The sequence below is a fragment of the Eretmochelys imbricata genome, chromosome 6 (assembly GCF_965152235.1).
Source record: "Eretmochelys imbricata isolate rEreImb1 chromosome 6, rEreImb1.hap1, whole genome shotgun sequence".
Classification (NCBI taxonomy): Eukaryota; Metazoa; Chordata; order Testudines; family Cheloniidae; genus Eretmochelys; species Eretmochelys imbricata.
This window is the reverse complement of record NC_135577.1, coordinates 7,886,487-7,896,113: the sequence shown is the minus strand read 5'-3', so window position 1 is coordinate 7,896,113 and position 9,627 is coordinate 7,886,487.

The window sequence follows — 9,627 nt, the reverse complement described above, 5'->3', positions numbered from 1 at the left end:
GGCTTCTGATACGTGGATTGGAGTCTTTCAAGGTCAATTGTGAGTTAAGTGATTCTAGATTGGACACTTAATCTGAAAATTGCTTTCTCAAGAAACTGACCAAATGCTTCACTAACGCTACTTAGAATCAAACACATTGAGATACAAGTACATAGCCAAGACTCATAACTTCAAACGCAAGAAGGATACACACATACAGACAGCATAATCATAACCAGCGAATTACAGCCTTTTCATAGACACCTCACATGACCTCCTTCGTACAAGATTTGGTGCAACTATAGGACCTTGGTCACAGTTCATGTCAATAATGTCACAACCCCCCCACTTATAACACTGATACACCCCGGTCGTCAGTGGGCAGGATCAAGCCTGGGAGCTTAGTGCATGAGCCTCTACAGCATGAGCTAAAAGCCAACTGGCTATTAGCTAAGGCTATAGAGCAGACTCATTTAATTCTCTCTCTATGTGGTCTCAGCGCCACTAGATGGGACAGAACACCACACCCTGGTGCAACAGGAGCAAGTCCTCCCTTCCCTCAGGGAGACGGACCTTCACGTAGTTGCTGAGGAAGAGATCCTGCCTTCCTTCTGTTCTTCTCTCCTTTGTACCAGCAGGGCAGGATGACCTTTTCTCACTGTGCTGTGGGGAGCAGGTCCTGGGTACTAAGAGTCTGAAGAAGCTCTCAAGGACTAATTTTTAAAAATATTTTTTATCAGTGAATTGGGATAAAACATATAATCACTGCTGATAAGATTGGTGGGTGACAAAAGAGCATTGGCCTGCTAAACCTAGGGTTGTGAGCTCAATCCTTGAGGGGGCCATTTAGGGATCTGGGTCCGGAATTGGTCCTGCTTTGAGCAGGGGGTTGGACTAGATGACCTCCTGAGGTCCCTTCCAACCCTGATAGTCTGTGATTCTAAAATACTGGTGGAGTGGTAATTACTGATGAGGAGAGAGCAGTGATACAGAGCGATCTGGCTTGTTCGGCAAGCTGGCCCCATTCAAAGAAAACAAGTTTGACCAGAGCCAAAGGCAAGGTCCTACACCTAGCAACAAGGCATGCCGGCCACACCTACACAATGGGGACATGTATCCAGGAAAGCAGTGACTCTGAAAAGGATTTAGGGGCCAGAGTGGAGAAGTCACTCAAGATGAGCTCCCAGTGTGATGCTGTGGTGAACAGGGCTAAAGCCATCATCAGACGTAGGGGCAGAGCCATGAGTAGGATAGGGAGCTGTAATGATGCTGGTTCTGGCAGGACCCAAATGAGAGTGCCAATTCAGGACAAATTGCTTCAAGCAGGGCAGTTAGAGCCGAAAGCTGGTTTGCCTTAGATGTGGGTTTTTCCACATCTAAGGCAAACCAAACTGGCCAAACAGAGAATACTTCAGTTTTACCCCACTGGCTAACCACAAGTCACACAAGCAATTCCCTTGGACACTGCAGTTTCCCAGTATTACCGCCAGTGCCACTCGTTATGGGGATGAATGGTTATGAAAACCAATACCCCAGTAAAAGAAAAAGATAGCATAATTAGAATCAGCCAATCATAACCTCTCCATGGACTCCTTACACGACAACCTTTATATTGACTGCAAATGTATAACAGTGGTCGCAACAGTGATCAATAGAGTTACAAATTATGTCAGTAATGTCACGGGAGGTGACACGGCATCAGTGAGACTGATATTGGAATACTGTATCCAGCTTTGGTGTCCTCATTTGAAAAAGATGTTGTGAAATTGGAGCTGGGGCAGCAAAGAGCCACCAAATGTTCTGAGGGCTGGAGAAAAATGCCTTCTCGTGAGCTATTGAAAGAGCTCAACCTGGTCAGCTTATCAAAAGAAGATTGAAAGGTGACTTTGTTGAAGTGTCTCAATGGAGAGAAAATATTGGGTGTTAAAGGGCTCTTTAATCTAGCAGAGAAAAGCAAAACAAGACCCAATGGCTGGAAGGTGAAAAGAGACAAATTCATATGACAAATAAGGCACAAATATTCAACAGCGAGGATGATTCACCACAGGAACAAGCTACCAAGGAAAGCGGTGGATTCTCCATCTCTTGATGTCATTTAATGAAGACTAGATGCCTTTCTGGAATGTGTTTGCCCAACAAGCAGCTATTGTGTCATACAGGAGGCCTGTGATACGCAGGGAGTCAGATTAGATGCTCTAATGGTCTCTTCTGGCCACAAAGTCTCCTCATTTCTGAAAAACTGAGTGGAGCATTGGCAGCAGCATCTGATGTTTTACTGTCTAGCCGGCTTGCTTCCTAGAATGAACACTCATTGAGTGGGGTGATCCACAGGGAGTAGCTCAAACCTTCAAAGTGCCTGGCCAGCGGCAGGACATTAGCACAGCAAGGGAGGGGTATGGCAGTGACATCACAAAGGCCTTTTGCAGGACCTCAGACTATTGGTTCAAGATGGTGGGGAGGTGGTGACCTCACAGAGAGATGCTGACATCAGCCAGGCAGGACAGGGGCGAAGGGCCAGGGAAACCTCGGAGACCCCTGTGTCTTTGCTTCAGCAAGTCTCCTTCTCGAGGTCTCTCTTTGAGGACTGAGAGAGTATTAGAGTATGTGAGCACGAGGAGGAACCTCTTTTGAGTTTTCTTCTTTCCTTTTACTGATTTGACTAGAAAACAGACATCCCTGTTTAGAAGGTAAGAGCATCCTCGAAGTTTGAAACCTGCTCAGTCTGATCCCTCTGGTGATAGTTGAATTCTAGGCGTGGAAAACACGAGTTTAAGGAGGCAGAATTTTATTCCGCACCTAAAATTTTGTCCCTTAGAATCACTGGGGACATTAGGGTTTGTCCTTTTTGTTTCACCTTCTCCTCCATCCCTCCCTCCTTTCTCTTCTTCTCTTGCTTCTTTTGTCCTTTCTGCTGTTCCCCTCCCAACACCAGGAGGTGTGTGTGTCGCGGGGGAGTGCTCTGCAGCTCCCATTGTGGGAGGTCCCCCCAAAAATGTGGGGCTGAAATAGTGCTCGGGCAGTGATCCCCACCAGTGACCTGGGCCATCCTTTGGGCTCTCTGGTGAGAACCCTCAGCCTCCCGTCCTCAGTCTCTACCCTGATTGGCTGAGCAGGGGGTTATTGACAGGGAGGAGACTCAGGTCCTTGTTGTTCTCTTTTAAGACCAAGTAAATAAGTCATAACCAGTCATACGTTGGACGAATTTTGCTTCTTCTCTGCCTTAATTGTCTCTGAGCAGTTCATGATTCTCTCTAACATTCCAGTTCTCCTAAAATAGTTGCTGAATAATTCCTGTGTAGTGTTGTTGGTCTGGAGCTCATTTGAGAGCACTTTATTCAGGTCATTCAATGTATGAAATTCAAGATCCGATGGTTAGTTTGAAAATCAGGGCTCTTGAGTCCTATTCCCAACTCTTCCACTGACTGGCTGTGTGACCTAAGACAAGTCAATTCTCCTTTCTCAGCCTTAGCTTCTCCCTCTTTCAAGTAGGGATAATAATGATCTGCTCCTACCTACCTCATGGTGGGTGAAGGATGGGGTTTCTTTGGAGAGTGTCACTAGGAGTAGAGCATAATATGAGGTGTCCTATCACGTTCACTCAGATCAGATTATGACATCATAGAATAGCTGAAATATTCTATTTTATTTGTATTTTTTTTAAATTGTTAAGAGCAGCTACTAGTTAGCTCAGACTGAAGCATTTTATCTAATTTTCGAGATCTAAGTGTCTCCTCTTTGGGTGTATCTACACTATGAAATTAGGTCAAATTTATAGAAGTCGGTTTTTTAGAAATCGTTTTTATATATTCGAGTGTGTGTGTGTCCCCACAGAAAATGCTCTAAGTGCATTAAGTGCATTAACTCGGCGGAGTGCTTCCACCGTACCGAGGCTAGCGTCGACTTCCGGAGTGTTGCACTGTGGGTAGCTATCCCACAGTTCCCGCAGTCTCCGCTGCCCATTGGAATTCTGGGTTGAGATCCCAGTGCCTGATGGGGTAAAAAACATTGTCGCAGGTGGTTCCGGGTACATGTCATCAGGCCCTCCCTCCCTCCCTCCCTCTGTGAAAGCAATGGCAGACAATCGTTTCGCGCCTTTTTTCCTGAGTTACCTGTGCAGACGCCATACCACGGCAAGCATGGAGCCTGCTCAGCTCACGATCAGCGTATGTCTCCTGGGTGCTGGCAGACGCGGTACTGCATTGCTACACAGCAGCAGCAACCCATTGCCTTGTGGCAGCAGACGGTGCAATAGGACTGGTAGCCATCATCGTCGTGTCCGAGGTGCTCCTGGTCATCTCTGTGATGTCGATCAGGAGCGCCTGGGCAAACATGGGTGCAGGGACTAAATTTGGAGTGACTCAACCAGGTCATTCTCTTTAGTCCTGCAGTCAGTCCTATTGAATCATCTTATGGTGAGCAGGCAGGTGATTCAGATTGCTAGCAGTCCTATTGCATCATCTTATGCCGGGCAGGCAAGATATGAGGATGGCTAGCAGTCCTATTGTACCATCTTCTGCCGGGCAGCCATGAGATGTGGATGGCTTGCAGTCCTGCACCGTCTGCTGCCAACCAAAGATGTAAAAGATAGATGGAGTGGATCAAAACAAGAAAAAGACAAGAAATAGACCAAATTTGTTGTGTACTCATTTGCTCCACTCCCTCCCCCCATCTAGGGGACTCATTCCTCTAGGTCACACTGCAGTCACTCACAGAGAAGGTGCAGAAGTAAAAGATAGAAATAGACCAGATTTGTTTTGTACTCATTTGCTTCCCCCCACCCCCTGTCTAGGGGACTCATTCCTCTGGGTCACACTGCAGTCACCCTCAGAGATGGTGCAGATGTAAAAGATAGATGGAGTGGATCAAAACAAGAAATAGACAAGAAATAGACCAGATTTGTTTTGTACTCATTTGCTTCCCCCCCAATCCCCCTCCATCTAGGGGACTCATTCCTCTGGATCACACTGCAGTCACTCACAGAGAAGGTGCAGCAAGGTAAATCTAGCCATGTATCAATCAGAGGCCAGACAAACCTGCTTGTTCCAATAAGAACAATTACTGAGGTGCACCATTTCTTATTGGAACCCTCCGTGAAGTCCTGCCTGAAATATTCCTTGATGTAAAGCCACCCCCTTTGTTGATTTTAATTCCCTGTAAGCCAACCCTGTAAGCCATGTCGTCAGTCGCCGCTCCCTCCGTCAGAGCAACGGCAGACAATCGTTCCATACGTTTTTCCTGTGCGGACGCCATACTACAGCAAGCATGGAGCCCGCTCAGATCACTTTGGCAATTAGGAGCACATTAAACACCACGCGCATTATCCTGCAGTATATGCAGCACCAGAACCTGGCAAAGCGAAACCGGGCGAGTAGGCGACAGCAGCGTGGTGACGTGAGTGATGAGGACATGGACACAGACTTCTCTCAAAACACGGGCCCTGGCAATGTGGGCATCATGGTGCTAATGGGGCAGGTTCGTGCGGTGGAACGCCGATTCCGGGCTCAGGAAACAAAGACAGACTGGTGGGACCGCATAGTGTTGCAGGTCTGGGACGATTCCCAGTGGCTGCAAAACTTTCGCATGCGTAAGGGCACTTTCATGGAACTTTGTGACTTGCTTTCCCCTGCCCTGAGGTGCAAGAATACCAAGATGAGAGCAGCCCTCACAGTTGAGAAGCGAGTGGCAATAGCCCTGTGGAACCTTGCAACGCCAGACAGCTACCGGTCAGTCGGGAATCAATTTGGAGTGGGCAAATCTACTGTGGGGGCTGCTGTGACGCAAGTAGCCCACGCAATCAAAGATCTGCTGATATCAAGGGTAGTGACCCTGGGAAATGTGCAGGTCATAGTGGATGGTTTTGCTGCAATGGGATTCCCTAAGTGTGGAGGGGCCATAGACGGAACCCATATCCCTATCTTGGCACCGGAGCACCAAGCCGGCGAGTACATAAACCGCAAGGGGTACTTTTCAATAGTGCTGCAAGCACTGGTGGATCACAAGGGACGTTTCACCAACATCAACGTGGGATGGCCGGGAAAGGTACATGACGGTCGCATCTTCAGGAACTCTGGTCTGTTTCAAAAGCTGCAGGAAGGGACTTTCTTCCCAGACCAGAAAATAACCCGTTGGGGATGTTGAAATGCCTATAGTTATCCTTGGGGACCCAGCCTACCCCTTAATGCCATGGCTCATGAAGCCGTACACAGGCAGCCTAGACAGTAGTCAGGAGCTGTTCAACTACAGGCTGAGCAAGTGCAGAATGGTGGTAGACTGTGCATTTGGACGTTTAAAAGCGATTAGACCTCAGCGAAACCAATATTCCCACTGTTATTACTGCTTGCTGTGCGCTCCACAATATCTGTGAGAGTAAGGGGGAGACGTTTATGGCGGGGTGGGAGGTTGAGGCAAATCACCTGGCTGCTGGTTTCGCACAGCCAGACACCAGGGCAGTTAGAAGAGCACAGGAGGGTGTGGTGCGCATAAGGGAAGCTTTGAAAACCAGTTTCATGACTGGCCAGGCTACGGTGTGAAAGTTCTGTTGGTTTCTCCTTGATGAAACGCCCCGCCCCTTGGTTCACTCTACTTCCCTGTAAGCTAACCACCCTCCCCTTCTCCTTTCGATCACTGCTTGAAGAGGCAATAAAGTCATTGTTGCTTCACGTTCATGCATTCTTTATTCATTCATCACACAAATAGGGGGATAACTACCAAGGTGGCCCAGGAAGGGTGGTGGAGGAGGGAAGGACAAGGCCACACAGCACTTTAAAAGTTTAAAACTTTAAAACTTATTGAGTGCCAGCCTTCTGTTGCTTGGGCAATCCTCTGGGGTGGAGTGGCTGGGTGGCCAGAGGCCCCCCCACCGCGTTCTTGGGCGTCTGGGTGAGTAGGTTATGGAACTTGGGGAGGAGGGCGGTTGGTTACACAGGGGCTGTAGCGGCGATCTGTGCTCCAGCTGCCTTTCCTGCAGCTCAACCATACGCTGGAGCGTATTAGTTTGATCCTCAAGCAGTCTCAGCATTGAGTCCTGCCTCCTCTCATCACGCTGCCGCCACCTTTCAGTTTCAGCCCTCTCTTCAGCCCGCCACTTACTCTCTTCAGCCTGCCACCTCTCCTCCCGGTCATTTTGTGCTTTCCTGCACTCTGACATTGTCTGCCTCCACGCATTTGTCTGTGCTCTGACAGTGTGGCAGGACAGCATGAGCTCAGAGAACATTTCATCACAAGTGCGTTTTTTTCGACTTCTAATCTTCACTAGCCTCTGGGAAGGAGAAGACCCTGTGATCCTTGAAACACATGCAGCTGGTGAAGAAAAAAAAAGGGACAGTGGTATTTAAAAAGACACATTTTATAGAACAATGGGTACATTCTTTCACAGTAAACCTTGCTGTTAACATTACATACATAGCACATGTGCTTTCGTTCCAAGGTTGTATTTTGCCTCCCCCCACCACGTGGCTAGCCCCTCCCCCCCCTTCCCCCTGTCCGGGGCTAACAGCGGGGAACATTTCTGTTCAGCCACAGGCAAACAGACCAGCAGGAATGGGCACCTCTGAATGTCCCCTTAAGAAAAGCACCCTATCTCAACCAGGTGACCATGAATGATATCACTCTCCTGAGGATAACACAGAGAGATAAAAAACGGATGTTGTTTGAATGCCAGCAAACATACGCTGCAATGCTTTGTTCTACAATGATTCACGAGTACGTGCTGCTGGCCTGGTGTTGTAAAGTGTCCTACCATGGTGGACGGAATAAGGCTGCCCTCCCCAGAAACTTTTTGCAAAGGCTTTGGGAGTACATCCAGGAGAGCCGGAAATGCCAGGGCAGATTAATCATTAAACATGCTTCCTTTTAAACCATGTATAGTATTTTAAAAGGTACACTCACCAGAGGTCCCTTCTCCGCTTGGCGGGTCCAGGAGGCAGCCTTGGGTGAGTTCGGGGGGTACTGGCTCCAGGTCCAGGGTGAGAAACGGTTCTTGGCTGTTGGGAAAACCGGTTTCTCTGCTTGCTTGCTGTGAGCTATCTACAACTTCATGATCATCATCTTCCTCATCCCCAAAACCTGATTCCGTGTTCTCTCCATCTCCATTGAAGGTGTCAAACAACACGGCTGGGGTAGTGATGGCTGAACCCCCTAAAATGGCATGCAACTCATCATAGAAGCTGCAGATTTGGGGCTCGGACCCGGAGCGGCCGTTTGCCTCTCTGGTTTTCTAGTTGGCTTACCTCAGCTCCTTAATTTCATGCGGCATTGCTTCAGGTCCCTGTTATGGCCTCTGTCCTTCATGCCCTGGGAGATTTTGACAAAGATTTTGGCATTTCGAAAACTGGAACAGAGTTCTGATAGCACGGATTCCTCTCCCCATACAGCAATCAGATCCCGTACCTCCTGTTCAGTCCATGCTGGAGCTCTTTTGCGATTCTGGGACTCCATCATGGTCACCTCTGCTGATGAGCTCTGCATGGTCACCCGCAGCTTGCCACGCTGGCCAAACAGGAAACTGAAATTCAAAAGTTCGCGGGCCTTTTCCTGTTTACCTGGCCAGTGCATCTGAGTGGAGAGTGCTGTCCAGAGCGGTCACAATGGAGCACTCTGGGATAGCTCCCGGAGGCCAATACCATCTAATTGCATCTACAGTACCCCAAATTCGACCCAGCAAGGCTGATTTCAGTGCTAATCCCTTTGTCAGGGGTGGAGTAAGGAAATCGATTTTAAGAGCCCTTTAAGTCGAAAAAAAGGGCTTCATCATGTGGATGAGTGTAGGTTTACATCGATTTAACGCTGCTAAATTCGACCTAAACTCCTAGTGTAGACCAGGGCTTTGTGTGCGATAAGACAATTTAATACACTGTGACAAACAGGAGATGCTTTTGTTTTGCAACAAAATATTTTTGCAAAGAACTTTCATCCCACTTGTTATGATTTCAAGAAACAAACTGGTTTACTCTGAATGGGATTTTCTGACAGAAACGGTTTCAGTGAAATTTCTCCACCATCTCGATTCCTGGGCTCTAGCCCTGCCTTGGGGGGGTTGTTGTCCGTTAGAACAGGATTCAGGACTGGTGGCTTCTCTTGCCCCAGTGGAGACAGGACAGACAGACCCAATTAACCTCTACCCTGCCATGGATTGAAGGGATTAAAGTCCCCCCAGGCCAGGGCTGACCAGGACGGGCTGAGGGAGGGGTCTGTCCAACTGCCATAACCACCACTTTGGCAGGGCCCATTCTCCACTGGGTGGGTGGAGGGATCCCTAACAAGATCTTCAAACCTATTGGTTTGGTAAATACTCCCCGACTTCACTAAAGAGAAGAGAAAACTTTTAAAGCATCTGGATTTAAACATATAGAGGAACAAAATTAAACAGGTGTAGCCAGACAGCCAGCCCCCCCCCCCCTCAGACCAGCATTGCTGGAAACACAGGAGGAAGCCGGAACAGGGCACTTAACATATATTCCAGCACAGCCTTTGAAGCTGTGAGAAGCACAGGTGTGCTGCTACAATGTGCCTCTGGGGGCAAATACAACGATTAAGCTCACAGCAGGCAGAGGCCCTGTGACAGACATGGCTCTTAGCCCCTACTAACTAGCGTGATGCACACACACCAACATCCTAGTTGGGAAAATATTTACCCTGATAAAAGAAATG